Here is a 16,697-nt window from a genome sequence, read left to right on the forward strand (position 1 = left end):
TTGTTACAACCCGGCTTCGAATCTAAAATCTAAATAGAAAATGGCTTGAATGAAATCATAAGACTATCTCTGTTGTACACTTTTCTTTATTTCCCTGGGATTGTAGTTCAATTGGTCAGAGCACCGCCCTGTCAAGGCGGAAGCTGCGGGTTCGAGCCCCGTCAGTCCTGACGGATAAAATTTTTAAAATACATCAATTGATCCCTCCGTTTTCTGTCAAAGGGGATACAAATGACAAAATTTCATTCCCAACAATATCTTTATCTTTTTTTTTTTATTTTTTCCTTTCTCTTTTTTGTTGGGGTTTATTTGGAAACTATTTGTAAACGGTGAAAGTGGAAAAGCAGTCAGATGATACATCATCAGGTGATTGTACAAGGAAGGCGGTAGATTATCGAAAAGAAAGGGTGGAAAAGAATATATATAAATAAAGGAAAGGAATTCTTTTGATTGGACCAGGCATCACTTTTTGTATCCTCATTCATAGCTCTGAGACCCACATAGACGGAATAGAAAAGGACCACATAGAACTATTTTAAATTTACGACGGATCAGTCGACCAGGTCTACGAATCTATTCTAACTATCAACAAATTCCTAGGATTTTAGGCGAGATGGAGATTGTAATTCTTTCTACTTCTCGGGGTATAATGACAGACCGAGAGGCTCGACTAGAAGGAATCGGTGGAGAAATTTTGTGCAAGACGCCCTTTGCAGGTTTTCACCTTGATCCTTTTTTGTTCATCAAGACGCCTTTTTCGGGTTTTCACCTTGATTTTTTTTTCAGGCATAATATTTCTTTACAGCATCTGAATTCACTGGATTAGGTAACTCATTTTCATCCATCTCAGTGAGAATCAAAGCTCCACCCGAAATGCCTTCTTTACGACGTATGGACCTTCCCAATTTGGTGCCCATTTTTCTCGCAGGTCTTTTTGTATTGGGAGAATCTTTCTCAGCACGAGTTCTCCTTCGTGGAATTCTCTTGGCCGTACTTTCTTGTCATGGGCCGCGATCATTCTCTTCTAGTACATCTATCCGTGACAAATTGCCTTTAGACGTTTTTCTTCGATGAGGTTCAACTAGTCATATCGAGCTCGAACCCATTCTGCTTCTTCTAATTTTGACTCCATTAAGACTCGTAGAAAAGGGATCTCAACTTCGATAGGTAGCACAACTTCCATTCCATAAACCAGAGAGAAAGGAGTTGCTCCCGTAGATGTCCGTACAGATGTGCGATATGCATACAAAGCAAACGGTAGCTTCTCGTGCCAGTCTTTATATGTTTCGATCATTTTTCCAATAATCTTCTTAATATTCTTGTTGGCCGTTTCAACTACCCCATTCATTTTTGGGCGATAGGGTGAGGAGTTATGATGCTTTATTTGAAATTGCTCACACACTTCCTTCATCATCTTGTTGTTCAGATTCAAGGCGTTATCTGAAATGATTCTTTCAGGCAAACCATATCGACAAATGATTTCCTTTTTCAAAAACCTGCAAACTGCAGTCTTCGTCACATTGGCAAATGAAGCGGCTTCTATCCATTTTTTGAAGTAATCAATAACCACAAAAATAAACCGGTGTCCATTAGAAGCTTTTGGAGAAATTGGCCCTATAACATCCATGCTCCACATAGAAAAAGGCCACGGAGAGGTCATGACATGAAGGGGCGAAGGGGCTACATGAATCTTGTCGCCAGAAATTTGACATTTGTGGCATTTTCTTGCAAAACTAATGCAGTCGCTTTCCATCGTCAACCAGTAATAACCGAGTCTCATAATCTTCCTGGCCATAGTGAAACCATTGTCATGTGTCCCACAGATTCCCTCATGGACATCTTCAAGTATTTTTCCGGCTTCAACAGCATCCACGTATCTCAAGAGCACCTGATCTTTTCCTCTTTTGTACAGGATGTCCCCATCAAGAACAAATCCCGCTGCCACTCTTCTGATTGTTCTTTTGTCATTCTCATTTGCTTGTTCGGGATACCTTTGATTCCTGATATATTCTAAGACATCATGGAACTATGGCCGTCCATCTGGCTCTTTTTCAATGTTGAAACAATGTGTAGGACTTCATATATGCTCATTTACAGAGACATTATTTATGTTTCTCTGTTTGCTTTAAACATTGAAGCCAAAGTGGCCAGGGCATCAGCCAATTGGTTTTCTTCTCGTGGGAAGTAATTAAAAGTTATTTCTTTGAATTCTTTAATCAGTCCTGCCACTAGGTCGCTATATTTGACTAATTTCGAATCCCTCACTTCCCAATCTCCACGGATTTGGTATGTCACCAATACTGAGTCTCGATATACCTCTAATGTTTCGACGTTTTGTTCAATAGCTGCATGGAGTCCCATGATACAAGCTTCATATTCTGCTATATTATTGGTGCAGAAGAAGATTAATCTGGCAGCGAACGGATAATGGTTCCCTTCTGGTGATACTAAGACTGCTCCAATCCCATGCCCCAATGCGTTCGATGCACCATCAAAGCTCATCTTCCATGACTTCTCTTTTGGTAACTCTCACTCTTTTTCTGCAATGCACATCAAGTCTTCATCCGAAAAATCAAATCTCAATGGCTCGTATTCATCCATTGTTCGAGTCGCTAAGAAGTCAGCTATTGCGCTTCCTTTTATCGACTTTTGGCTCACATAGACAATGTCGTATTCTGATAGTAAGATTTGCCATCGTGCCATTCTTCCTGAGAGTGCAGGTGATTCCATCATGTACTTTATTGGGTCCAGCTTTGAAATTAACTATGTTGTATGATACAACATGTATTGTCTGAGCCTCCGAACTACCCAAACCAATGCGCAACAGAATTTTTCAATTGACGAATACTTTGCCTCATACTCTATGAACTTTTTGCTGAGATAGTAAATCACCTTTTCTTTCTTTCCTGACTCGTCGTGTTGTCTCAGAACGTAACCCATTGAATTTTCGAACACAGTCAAATACAATATCAATGGTCTTCCCGGAGTTGGCGGTACTAGTACTAGGGGACTAGACAAATACTGTTTTATCTTGTCAAAAGCCACTTGGCACTCCTCGTTCCATTCTCCGGGATTATGTTTCCGAAGAAGTTGAAAAATTGGGTCACACTGGTTAGTAAGTTGAGCAATGAACCGAGCGATGTAGTTCAACCTCCCTAAAAATCCTCTGACTTCCTTTTACGTGCGCGGAGGTGGTAACTCTTGAACGGTTTTTATTTTATCTGGATCAACCTCTATACCTCTTTCACTGACAATGAAGCCTAGCAACTTTCTCGAGGTAACCCCAAACGCACATTTGGCTGGATTAAATTTTAGCTGAAACTTTCTCAGCCTTTCGAACAACTTCTTGAGGTTCACTGCATGCTCTTCTTCCCCTCGGGATTTAGCAATCATATCATCAACGTAGACCTCTATTTCTTTATGCTTCATGTCATAGAATAACGTCACCATAGCCCTTTGATATGTTGCCCCAGCATTCTTTAACCCAAACAGCATCACTTTATAGCAGAATGTTCCCCACATCGTTACGAAAGTAGTTTTCTCCATATCCTCGGGGGCCATCTTGATCTGATTATACCCCGAGAATCCATCCATAAAGGAAAACAATGAATGTTTTGCTGTGTTATCCACCAACGTATCAATGTGTGGTAAGGGAAAATTATCTTTAGGACTTGCTCGATTCAGGTCACGATAATCCATGCACATTCGTACTTTACCATCTTTCTTTGGTACCGGGACTATGTTAGCCACCCATTCTGGATATTTGGAGGCTTGTAGGAAGCCAGCATCAAATTGCTTCTTAACTTCCTATTTTATTTTCAACAACATCTCAGGTCTCATTCGTCTTAGCTTTTGTTGAATGGGTTTGCATTCTGGCTTTAATGGGAGCTTATGGACCACTACATCTTCATCCAATCCTGGCATATCCTGATATGACCATACGAATACATCTTTGTACTTGCGGAGCAAAGCAATCAAATTGTGCGTGGTGCCCCTTGAAATAGAGGTCCCAATCTTCACCTCTTGCTTCTTTTCTTCAGTTCCCAAATTTATTGTTTCAACAGATTCTTGATGAGGCAAAATCTGTTTATCCTCTTATTCCACCATTCTTAGCAAGTTAGGAGACGAGACATAGTCTTCAGCATTTTCTTCGGCTTCGAATTCTCTTAAACAAACAACCTTCTCAAAATCAATTTCAAGACTCGTAACGAGTTTGTTCATGCCGTTGATATCTGAGCACCTGAAACTTGAATGGAAAAGGAAACTATAGAGGAGCATCAAAGTATTGGGACCAACAGGCATGATGTGAGACATATGCAATGACAGGCTGTGAAAAGAGGGAACAATTATGAAGTTAATGAGAATGTAAAGACTATGACAAAATGTATCTTTATTAATGTTCATTTAAGTGATAAAGAGCAAATCATAAGCTCTTACAAAAGAATCCCTCTATTGCTTAGGGACACACAAAAAGAATAGTGTTAATATTGAGCATTACTCTGAAGAAGATTTAGAAACTACAAGGAGCTCCACAACAGTCCAATTGTTCAAAACAAATCTAGGAAGACAAGGGCGTATCATTGAAACATCTTTAATTGCATCACTTCCTTTGTCAATGATATTTATAATGAAATTCTGAAGACCCCTTTCAATTAATAACAACGTGCTTCGTGGATTATCTTGTCCGGGGTATATCATTCCTGCAGATGTAAATGTTTTTGACAAAGGAGGGTACGTTATGGGCCCCAATTCTATTTCTCGGCCTAAGGTTCTTGCGATCCTTCTTTCTTGATCTTTCTTCCATTGTTTTCTTCTTTGACTCATGTCCGGCTGGAACCCCAAACCGTATCAGGCCTTGTGGTGCACTAGCTTTAGAGCCTTGACTATTCCTTACAGATACCTTCCCAAACCTTTCCTTGCTCGGGGTCCTTTTCCCACAGTCAGCTCAACTCCCATCTTGCTATTCCTTGACAGCTTAGGCATGGGAATTCTATTTCCTTCAGCAACAAAAGTGGCATTGACAAATTCCAAGGATCGGAAGGAACATTCTATTGCATCTTTGCTCACTTTCAGGTACGGTGCATCAGCAGAGATAGATGCGACAATGTCTTCTTCTCCCTCAACAGTGACCAAACAGCCCTCCATGATAAACTTCACTTTTTGATGGAGAGAGGATGGAACTGCTCCAGCAGAATGGATCCAATGTCTTCCCAAGAGGCAATTGTATAATGGTGTAATGTCCATGACTTGATATTCAACAATATATATAAGGGCCCACTTCCAAAGGGATCTCAATCTTTCCCATGACTTCACGCCTTGTCCCATCAAATGCCCTTACCGTGGAATGACAGGGCCTTAAATAGGACAGATCCATCGGAATTCTGGAAAGTGTGGCCAAAGGTATGATGTTGAGTGCCGACCTATTATTGATGAGCACGTTCGGTATTATGTAGCCCTTGCAGCGAGTCGTAATATGCAGTGCTTTCACTGAGCCTCTACTATTTGACGGTATCTCATCATCACTAAAAGAGATAAAATTGTTAGCGTTCAGTTTATTCACCCACCTATCAAGCTTCTCAACAGATATGTTGTCCGCTACGTAAGCTTGATTTAACACCTTCAGCAAAGCTTTCTGGTGTGGCTCTGAGTTTAACAGTAGAGATAAAATCGAGATTCGTGCTGGTTGCTTTTTCAATTGTTCCACTACATTATACTTACTATGCTGGATGAATTTTAAGAAGTCATGTGCTTCCTCATCGTCCACAGGCTTTTTAACTTCTTGTTCAGGCCCAGTTTCATGCTCATCTTCGATCACGTGCATCGGTGCTTTCCCTTTCTGTTTCAAGTCACTATTTTTTACCGGCTCGACTTCTTTAGAATAACACCTCCCACTGCGGGTGAAATGACCTACTTCTCCAACACTTTCGATTGCGGTAAAATTAAGATGCGATAAATAAATCAAATTATAGATAAAAATTTAAGATTATATTCGTCACTTTATGGAGAATAATTAAGTTATTCAGTTTGATACATTATAGAAAATAGATTTTTAATTTTTTTCAATTTTTTAATTGATGAAATTTTGATATTCAACTTCTTAATTTTATATTAAGTAACGTATATACTGTTTTTTGTTTAACCAAGTGCACCATCCTTGTTTTGCTTGGTTAATTATATATTTATCTTCAAGTGGAAGACGATTTAAGATAGCCATCCAAGTTATAAGACAATGTTTTGGAATTGTAGAGATTTCTTTTGATGGAGAGAGGAAGCATTGCAAACAAATGAAAGAGATGTATCAGAAGAAGACATATAGGAAGATTAAAGCAGATTTGGTAACACTGAACGTAGTGAGAGGTGGTGATTGGTAAGGTGGAGAAAGGGAAAAGTGGCTGAAGATAAAGCTAAGCAAAGTAAATAAATTGGGAGAATTTTAAAGAGAACTTTGAGAGTCAGAATTCTAATTAAAGTGTCAAAAGTCCTTTCATCAATTGTGAAAAGCTCCTTCTTACAATGTCTCAAAAAATGGGAGTTACAAAGTTGGCAATTAATAAGAATAATAAAATAAATTTTAGTTATAATGACATTAATGGTTAAGATGTGATGATGAAGAGTTTTTGTTGGTGATGGTAATGGTGAATAGTGAAGAAGAATTCGCTATATTTCTAAAAGAAGGGAAAAACATTCAATGTTAGAGGAAAATTTTTAACTACCTCCATATTTGATCTACCAAGTTAAGCTCTCCAGAATATCCCAATAGTAAAGATAATCCAAGTTAAGCTTTCATATTCCAAAGTTACTTTTTCTTCTTCTATTTTGGTGAAGTAATACCATGTGAAACATTTTTCGCGGAACATTTGTTGAAACACAAGATGATGGTTGTTTTTGGATGGGAGTTGTTCCTGGATAATTGTTATTTTGACTTGTTCCAAACATGAATTATTCTCAACATAGTTGTTTTCAATATAGAGGTTGTTCTGAATAAGAGTTGTTTCTCAACAATGGCTCTTCCAAAAAACCACAATTGTTCTAAACGTAAATTCTTCCAAACAATGGTTTTTCTAAACATAGCTATTTTTGCAACGTCATTATTCTAAACAATAGCTGTTATGAACTTTAGTTATTCTCAACAGGACTTGTTCTAAAATAACAACGGCGTTAAATGACAACTGTTCTAACTAAAACCATGTTTTAAACATAACTGTCGAAACCATTTTTTTAAAAACGGGCATCGACTTTGTTTGAAAGCGAAGATTAAAACGGGAGTTGCCACCGATCTTTATTAGGTGTGATCGGATCACCTTTCTTTTAATAAAACATGTTAGTCCACTAAAACGGTGTTTTTGGTCTACGAAACTCGAGAGAATGGGTTCGGGATTTGGTTACGTGGAAGGAAGGATTAGCACCCTCGTCACACCCGAAATTGGTACCGAATTGATTAGCTAGTGTCTTAATGTCGAAAGTTAAAAATCGGGAATGCACTTAAAATACTATCCTTCTTTATTAACATTCACAAAAATAAGCTTGAATTAAGTGGCAACGGGCATCAATGGCTTACTCGTCTCGAGATAGCAAAATACCACATCCCGTAAGTTAGGATGCGACGTTTGAACCCTCGAGAACAAGTTTCCTTTAATTTTTATCGCAAATTTATATATTTTGAAACCTAAAAGGTTATTTAGCTATTTAGGTTTAACAAGAAAATCGAAACCCCGTAAGTTAGGGTACGATTCCTTGAATTCCCGAAACGCGAAATATTGCCTTATTTTAAAGATTTTCTTTTTGAATAATAACGAGTGTGTCACTTCACAACGTGAGTTTATTTTGTTTGGAGTAAAATGAAACAATCTATATTGGATAAATACATTTGAGCTTAATGCGCGATATGATTTGAACTAGATAAAACAAACGTGTAAAATAGAGCATGAAATAATGAAACATGAATTAGATACAATATTAATGAATGTCATAATATGAAGATGTCAATAAATAATTTCTAGTGTATGTAATGGCCATATTCACAATGTATATTATTTTTTAATACCAATCAATAATCGAAGACAAAAGAAGTAAAATAATATACAAAAAGGACGATTTAAAGTAAATAGGATAAAAGTTTAAAATAGATAACGAATGAAATAATTAAGATTTAAAACACATAATACCAAAGAATGGTTCAAAATGAACGACATGTGAAAAAGATTTAACATAAATAAAATATAAACAATTTGAAATAAAATAATATATAAAGCAAATTTCAAATAAATAATATGTTAAATAAATTAAAATTGAATAATACACAAAGTAAAATAAAAAAAGACCCTTTTAAAATGACATATAAAAGAGCTTAAAATAAATAATATGTAAATAAAAAATTTAAAATAAATTATAAACAAAAACAATTTAAAATAAATAAATAAATATAAATATAATCCAAAGTAACATATACATATATAAAAGTTTTAAGATGAGGAGTATATAAAAGAATTTTAAAATAAGTAATATATAGAAAGTTCAAAATAAATAATAATAAAAGGAATTTAAAATGATTAACATATAGAATAATATATCTAAATAACATATAAAAAATTTCAATAGATAATAGATAAAAAATAGTTTAAAATAAAAGGTATCTAAAAATAATAATATGCATAATAATTAAAACAAATAATGTATATGAAAATTAAAATGAATAATAGTTTAAAATATGTAAAACTTAGAATACATGATAATAACACGATTTTAAAATAAATAATATAAGAAAAAACAAGCTTAAAATAAATAAATAATAAAATAGTCTCCTAAAAAAAACTGAAATAATAAATAAATTAATTAATTAAATAGATTAGGACTAGGCGGAAATTGAATTAAAAATTAAGGTAAAAATTGTAAATAATGAAAAGAAGGCCATCAAGGACCTAAATGAATCACGTTGAAACGACGAGGGACTAGCTGGGAAATCTTCCCAGCCTTTATCCACATCATTTTAGCAGGGACTCAAATGTAATCAGAAGAAAATTATGCGGCCAGATTTATAAAAAAGAATAAAGTGAATGAGGGGACCAAATTGTGATGCGCACAAAGGCGGAAGGACCTCGCGCATAAATATCCCAAGACTGGGAAACACGCGGAACCTGGTGCCCATACGGGTCGGGTCAGATTGGCCCCCCAAAACTACGTCGTTTTGGGCGCATGGGGGGCCTAACGAAACGGTGTCGTTTCGGCCTGCTATATAAACCCACATTTTTTTGAAAAATTCATTTCAACCCCATTTTTTAGAAAAAAAAACAGAGAGCCTTTGCTCTCTCCCTCCCCCTTTTTCCTTCGGTCACCGATGGTGCGATTCACCTCCGCACCGGCCGCCATAATCGGTGGTCGGAGGTGCGAAAATGGGCTCTTTAGCCTCTGTTCGAAATGGTCCAAAGATGGTACCATCCCCAGGCCCGTAAAACGCAAGAAAAGTGGACCCCTTTTGCCCCATTTTGGTTTGATTCCGGCCACGGAGGAGAGACATCCGACGACGGGATCGCGGTGCGACGACGCGGTCGTGGGGTACTCCGGTGAGCATGATCCCCTTTTTCCTTTTTATTTTCGTATTTATGTAAAAAAATAAAAAATAAAATAAACTTAAGATTAAATAAATAATACGAAAATCACCTCAAAAGTTTAAATATTTTGCTTTTCTATTCCAAATTTTCGGAAGAAAAACCAGAGAGAAAAAAAAACAAGCATGTCGATATGGCTTTTATAGCCAAATTACAAGACTTTTGATTTCTATTTTTTGTTTCTTTCTATTTGTTTCTACTACTTGTTGGCTTCTATTGCATGTGATTTCTTCCTTGAAGGTTGTTGTAGGCCAATTTTGGCCCAATTTAAAACCCTTTTACAATTTTGACCCACCTTAGCCAACACCCCTAAACTACCAACCCATTACAATTAAACCCACAAAACCCAAACCCGTTTACAACATTTTAAGCCCAAACAACAAACCCAACTAAACCTAATTACCTAGCCCAAGCCCAAGTACCCCATTAGTCAAACTAGGGTTTCAGAAAAGCTGAAACCCTAGCCACCCTCTCCCCACTTGCCTCTGCCAAAGTCGGCCAACTGCCCTCTGAACCACCAGCTCTGCAGCACCGCCGTTCACCTGCAAAAGAAAAGACATTATGCATAAAATATTGAAAGCTTGTAAAAAATAGATCTATATAAGCCTAGAAATCAGTTTGTAAAAGGGATGATTTTTTTTTCCTTTTCCCATTGAAATAAGAACGGACATTCAAGCAGAATAAGCCAAAAATCGAGAAACTGAAATACCAAGGATCTAAATCTAAAAGCTAAAAGTGATTTTATCATTTTTTATCTATTTTTTATTTTGAATCTATTTAATCTCATATATATATATTATAAACACATAAAAAACAAATAAAAAAACCGGCGACGGCGACGGCGCAACGAACGGCGGTGGCCCAGTGACCGGGATTCCACTGGAGGGGGTGAACGCTTGAGAGGATTTTTAAGGGAGGGTTTCAGTTTTTTTTCTAAGAAATGAAGGAAATGAATTTTTTTCAAAAAAACTTGACTTTTATATCATGGCAAAACGGCACCGTTTTGTGCCCAGGGGATAGACGCTTAAACGGTGTCATTTCACGCCAAACCCACGCAGGTGACCCGACCCACTAGAAGGATCCGCGCGTTTTTTGTTATTGGGGTAATTGCGCATGCGGCCCTTCCGCATTTTTATTATGTTTTAATCTAGTCATTTCATGTTTTTTAATTCTGTCTTTTAATTTTAACTCCGCTTCAATTTGGTCCTTTGACCATTTCGGGAAGGGATATTGGAGCGACGTCGTTTCAGGGATAAGGCATATTTGCACAACCGATCCCTCCATTTCATTCGCGCGTTCTATTTGGTCCTCTTCCTTATTTTTATTTTAAATTGGCCCTAAACTTTTGCCTTATGTTTAATTTAACCCCTTTTTAGTTATTCTTACTATTTTATGATTAAAATTAATTGATTATTATTATTAATATTAGTGTATAATGTTATTATATATGTATATATTTAATGTATATATGTGTATATATTTATGTAGTATTATCAATAATTGTCTTGTAACATTATATTTATCTCTAATAAGCATATATTATGTGTATATTTTAATACTATATTATATATATTTTTATATATGTTAGGTACATATGTCTCCTAATATTTTATATATATATATATTATGTATATATTTTAATGTCATTAGTTATATGTCTTTTATGTTGTTTTATATATATATTTCTAATACTATATATTATATACTTCTAATACCATTACTATTTATATATGTACATACTTATGTATTGTATTATAGTTTATTTTATTGCCAATGTATGTATATACTGTTACTTTATATCTATTTATGTATCATTATTAATGGTTTTCACTATTATTACTATTCCTAGCATATATATTGCGTATATATTATTAAATACTATTATATATATTTTAATACCATATTATGTGTATATTATTATTATATTTATTTTTATTCTTATTATATTTATTATTGATGTTAGTACATATATTTTGTTATACGTATATCTATATACTTTTTATATAGTATTATTCTCATATATCATTATATTGATTATTATACTTATTATTTTCACTATTGTCATTTATTATTTTATTTTAATATTACTATGTATTATTTGGTGTACATACATCTTTTTATTATTACTATTATTATTATCATTATTAGTATATGTCTATTATATATGTATATATCTTTAATATATATATGTACATATTTATTATTAATATGTATTTTCTGTAACGCCCCAATTTTCGGGAATTCTGTGAATGTTGGCAAAATTTCATGCTTTAATTTTGTCATTTGTGAGTGAAATTATGAAATAGGACCTATATGAAAATGTTTGAAAATGCTATAGGCTAAATTGAAGTGGCCAAATAAATAGGAGTGCAAAATAGGAGGATTTGCATGACAAAACCTCCCATTTTACATGAAGTGGCCAGCCATCATGTTGTTGTAGACAAAATGTGCACTTGATATCCATAATTTATGGTACAAATTGATACAAATTGATAATGGGTTAGGTAAATGTTCCATGATAATGGGTTAGGTAAATGTTTCATGATAATGGGTTAGGTAAATGTTCCATTATTGGAATTTCATGTCTTTTGTATTAAAGAATTAAATGGATGAAATATGAAATTTTATTAAAAGAAAAAGGGGTGAAAAGAACAAAGTTTTGTCCATCTTTGTTCATCATAGCCTAAAGTTAGAGAAGAGAAAGGAGAGGAGAAAGCTCTTGAATGTTCGGTCACTTGGGGAAGAAAATTGAAGGTAAGTTCATGGTAGTTTACTTTTATTTTGAGGTTCATGAGTTCTTCTTGATTCTACCTTAACTCTTGAAGCATATTTTGGTTTTTGGTTGTATTGTGAGCATTTTGTCATGAATTAAAATGAAGGAAATGGTTGTTGTTTCATGTTCTTTTGATGAAAAATGGAAGATAGGTGAAGTTGAGCCAAACAAATGAACATGCATGTGCCTTAGATGCTAAAGGGAAAAATCGGCTAACATGTTGTGCTTTAAAATGATGAAATGGAGATTATACTTAAGTAAAATCATAGATATGTGATGATTGATTGGTGATATACATGTTTAAATAACATGCATGCAAGTTATGTGTGAAAGAGTGAATTTGGTAATAAATCTGCTTGGGACAGCAGCAGTAACGTGACTTTGGAAAATCACCATAAATTGTGGGAGATGAATTAGAAGCTGAATAAATTATGTAATTAAAGCTTAATGAGTCTAGTTTCAAATGAAATAAATGAGAACATATTTTGAATTCTGTACAATGAGAAATTTGATTCGTAATGAAGAGTGATCAGATTAGTCAAACAGTGAAACATGGAAAACTTTAAGAAAAATCTGGTATTGATTGGCCAAACCAAATATTCTGAAAATTTTATAGATAGAAGATATATGATCTATTTTCAGGGAAAATTAACGGCACTTGATTTGGAGTTTCGTAGCTCCAGTTATAAATGATTTAGTGACTGTTGCTCAGGAAGACAGCTTGCAGTGAAATTATGATTATGTGGTAAACATTGAAAAAAATTTGTTAATGAGTTGCTTATTAATTTCTTATAAGCTTACTATGATCTGTAGGTGTGGTTGGCCGAATATTGTAAGGGGTTAATACGTAGTTCGTATTTGAATAGTTAGATTAACGTGTTAGTAATCCAATTGTAGGCAGTTCGTGTGTGGATCTCGTCAGCATATCGTCGCAAACAGGTGTGTAACTAACACCCTCTTTCTTAGTCTGGATCGGCAAAAGTCGAAAAACCGAAATGCTAAAAATCGGTATTTTGTAGATTTACGAGTGTGCGAATGCTCGTGAGGTAAATCGATTAATGTTTTTGGTAAGCTGCAAAATTTGGACTGCAAAGTGCATGATTTCTGTGACCTCGATATTTTTGGGCTTAATGGGCCAAAATTGGAATGATGGGCCAACGGGCCCAATTCGGTAAGAACCCTCGGTACGTGATTCTGTTAGTACGTGAAAGGTAGGAATATGCATGAAAAACCCTAAAATAGATAAATTACTAAAATACCTTTAAAAGTGGAAAATTTACAATTTTACCACTAGGAGATAAATTATCGAAATACCCCTAGGGTTAAATTGACCTAAATGCATGTTTGACTGTTGTTATTTACTGCATGCCATGTTGTTATTATCTGATGCATGGGATTGGGATATTGACGGAGGAAGTACTGAAAGTGGCTTGTCCACGTACTAGAGGCTTTGCCTCAATTTACTGTTAACTGAGCAGCAAGGCTGCAACTGTGGAGTGTTGGGCTGGGTGGGTTGAGCTATTCTCCACATGGAGTGTAGGGCTGGTACGGGTGGAGTGTAGTGGTTGGTGGGTTTAGTAGTCTCCCCAAATGGGCTTACATATGTTATTGATGTTGCATATATTTGAAATGGGCCTATGGGCCACACTGTTATCTGAATAAGGGGCTAAGGCCCAGTTTATTGTAATCTGAAAAGGGCTCTGGTCCAGTACCACTATTACCTGAATGGGCTTAGCCCAATAGGCTTAAGCTGATTTGGGCTTTGAATGGGTTTTCCTTACACACTGAGTTTTCCCAAACTCACCCCTTTTATTTTCATCCACGCAGGTAATCCCCAACCATAGTGGGCTTGGAGCTGTGAGGGAATTCGGAGTGGCCACCCGTTCTGAAAGTTTGATTTTCTCTGGTGAACTGGACATCATTTTATTTACGTTTGAAGTTTTGGGTTTTTAAATGTAATAAGGCCGCTTAATTATTTTTGATGGTTTTAATATGTATTACTAAGATAGGTATTACTTATTTTAACTGTTGAAATTGGATAGCTTTAGGGCGCGTTTTAAAAAAAAAACAACAATTGATTTCAAAATAAAACGACAACAAGCAAAGCTTCTGCAATGAAAGTATTTTCCAAAATTAATCACTTTTCCTAAAAATGACTTAATCAAATCGGTTTCCTAGAAATATACATGACGTTAAGGTGTGGCAATGGCGGTGTGCATGTCTAGGATTGGATCCAAAGGGAGCTTGGTACTTAAGTAGTCTGATAGACTCACCTCCTCTTTTCCGGTTTCCTACCTGGTGCACAGCTTCCATTCACTTTAACCTATAATGAAATTATCTTTTAAAACACTAAGTAGGTTTTTCTGGATCAACAATATAAAATGTTTTGAATGCTTCGATGTGGCATGTCGGATCCGACCATAACGTCTAGGCCGGATTTGGGGTGTTACATTTAGTGGTATCAGAGCCTAGGTTGCAACAACTCGACTGTGGAATGGGTTTACAAAAAAATAAAGATTTTCAAAAATAAATTTTTTTTGCGAAAAACGTGATTTTCAAAATTTAGATCTTTAGAATGTGGCATTTCGAATCTCCGGCCCAAGCCTGTAAGTATTACTCTTAACTTTTCGTAATATTTTTCTGACTTATCTGTCTGTACTAAAATTCTGCTAGGATACTCTAGATAGGATGATACTGAAACCATAGGAAAATCTGATAAGAGACTGAAACTGTAGCTAGACTTCGATTCTGCGAAAACAAACTCTGAACTACTGTCTGATTCATAAAACATCTGTAATAAACACTGGAATACTAATTGATGCATAAAAATTTGTAATCAAGATAATACGATATGAGTACAAGAGGCCGTGGATGGAGCCGAGGAAGTGCTCAAGCGAGATCTTCGTCTTCGAGACATATGCCGGCGGTGGATGCACCGGTACCACCGGCAACAGAAGTAGAGTCTCATGACCGCGGTGCCGAGGATGATGCCCTGTCACAGACAATGCTTCGTGTTCTGGAAAGGGTTGTCGGGGCAAGTGCGGGCAATGGAGTTCGAGGATCTATTTCTGAACGACTTCGGGCTAATGGAACGGAGATATTTAGGGGCATGTCTGGTATAGCCCCGAATGTGGTGGAATATTGGTTGGAGGCCACAGAACGAATTATGGACAACTTGGACTGCTCTGAGGAGATTGTGAGTGGGGTATCTGTACTAAGTCCTTTGGGTCACTCGGTTAGGGTAGACAAACTGTATAGGGATGTACCCTTAAAAACTCAAGGTAGAATTTTCCCTGGAGATTTGATGGAGTTACCGTTCGGAGAGTTTGATCTCATTTTGGGAATGGACTGGCTTGTTAAGCATAAGGCGACCCTAGATTGTACTGCTAAACGAATGGTGTTAAGGACCACAAAGGATGAGGAGGTTATGGTGATAGGTGAGCGAAGGGATTATTTGTCTAATATGGTGTCGGCTTTAAGAGCCGAAAAGTGGATTCGAAAAGGTTGTGAGGCCTATTTGGTATTTGTAAGTCAGTTAGAAGAGGAGGGATTGACAATGGATAAGGTTAGGACCGTAAAGGAGTTCCAAGATGTTTTTTCGGAGGAGCTTCCAGGATTGCCTCTGAACCTAGAAGTTGAGTTTGGAATAGATTTGTTGCCTGGAACGGCGCCCGTGTCCATCACACCGTATAGGATGGCACCGAAGGAGTTAGTGGAGTTAAAGGCTCAAATTCAAGAGTTGTTGGATAGGGGCTTCATTAGGCCAAGCGTGTCTCCATGGGGAGCACCGGTCCTATTCGTGAAAAAGAAGGATGGTACGATGCGGATGTGCATTGATTATCTCCAGTTGAACAAACTGACGATTAAGAATAAGTATCCACTGCCAAGGATTGACGATCTGTTCGACCAGCTTAAAGGAGCTTCTGTATTTTCCAAGATCGATCTTCGATTTAGATATCATCAATTAAGGGTCAAGGAGGCGGATATCCATAAGATGACATTCAGGACTCGGTATGGTCATTACGAGTTTTTGGTTATGCCATTTGGACTGACGAACGCTCCTGCAGCATTTATGGATCTGATGAATCAGGTGTTCCAACCATTTTTGGATCGATTCGTGGTCGTCTTCATTGATGATATCCTGGTATATTTTGAAACTGAAGTGAAACATGATGAGCATCTCCGTATAGTGCTGCGAGTGTTAAGGGAGAAGGAACTCTTTGTGAAGTTCAGCAAGTGTGAATTTTGGTTGAGGGAGGTAACCTTCGTAGGACATGTGGTCTCTGCCAAAGGGATTAAGGTGGACCCTCGAAAGATTG

This window comes from Gossypium hirsutum, chromosome A13, assembly GCF_007990345.1.
Source record: "Gossypium hirsutum isolate 1008001.06 chromosome A13, Gossypium_hirsutum_v2.1, whole genome shotgun sequence".
In the NCBI taxonomy this organism is placed as follows: Eukaryota; Viridiplantae; Streptophyta; class Magnoliopsida; order Malvales; family Malvaceae; genus Gossypium; species Gossypium hirsutum.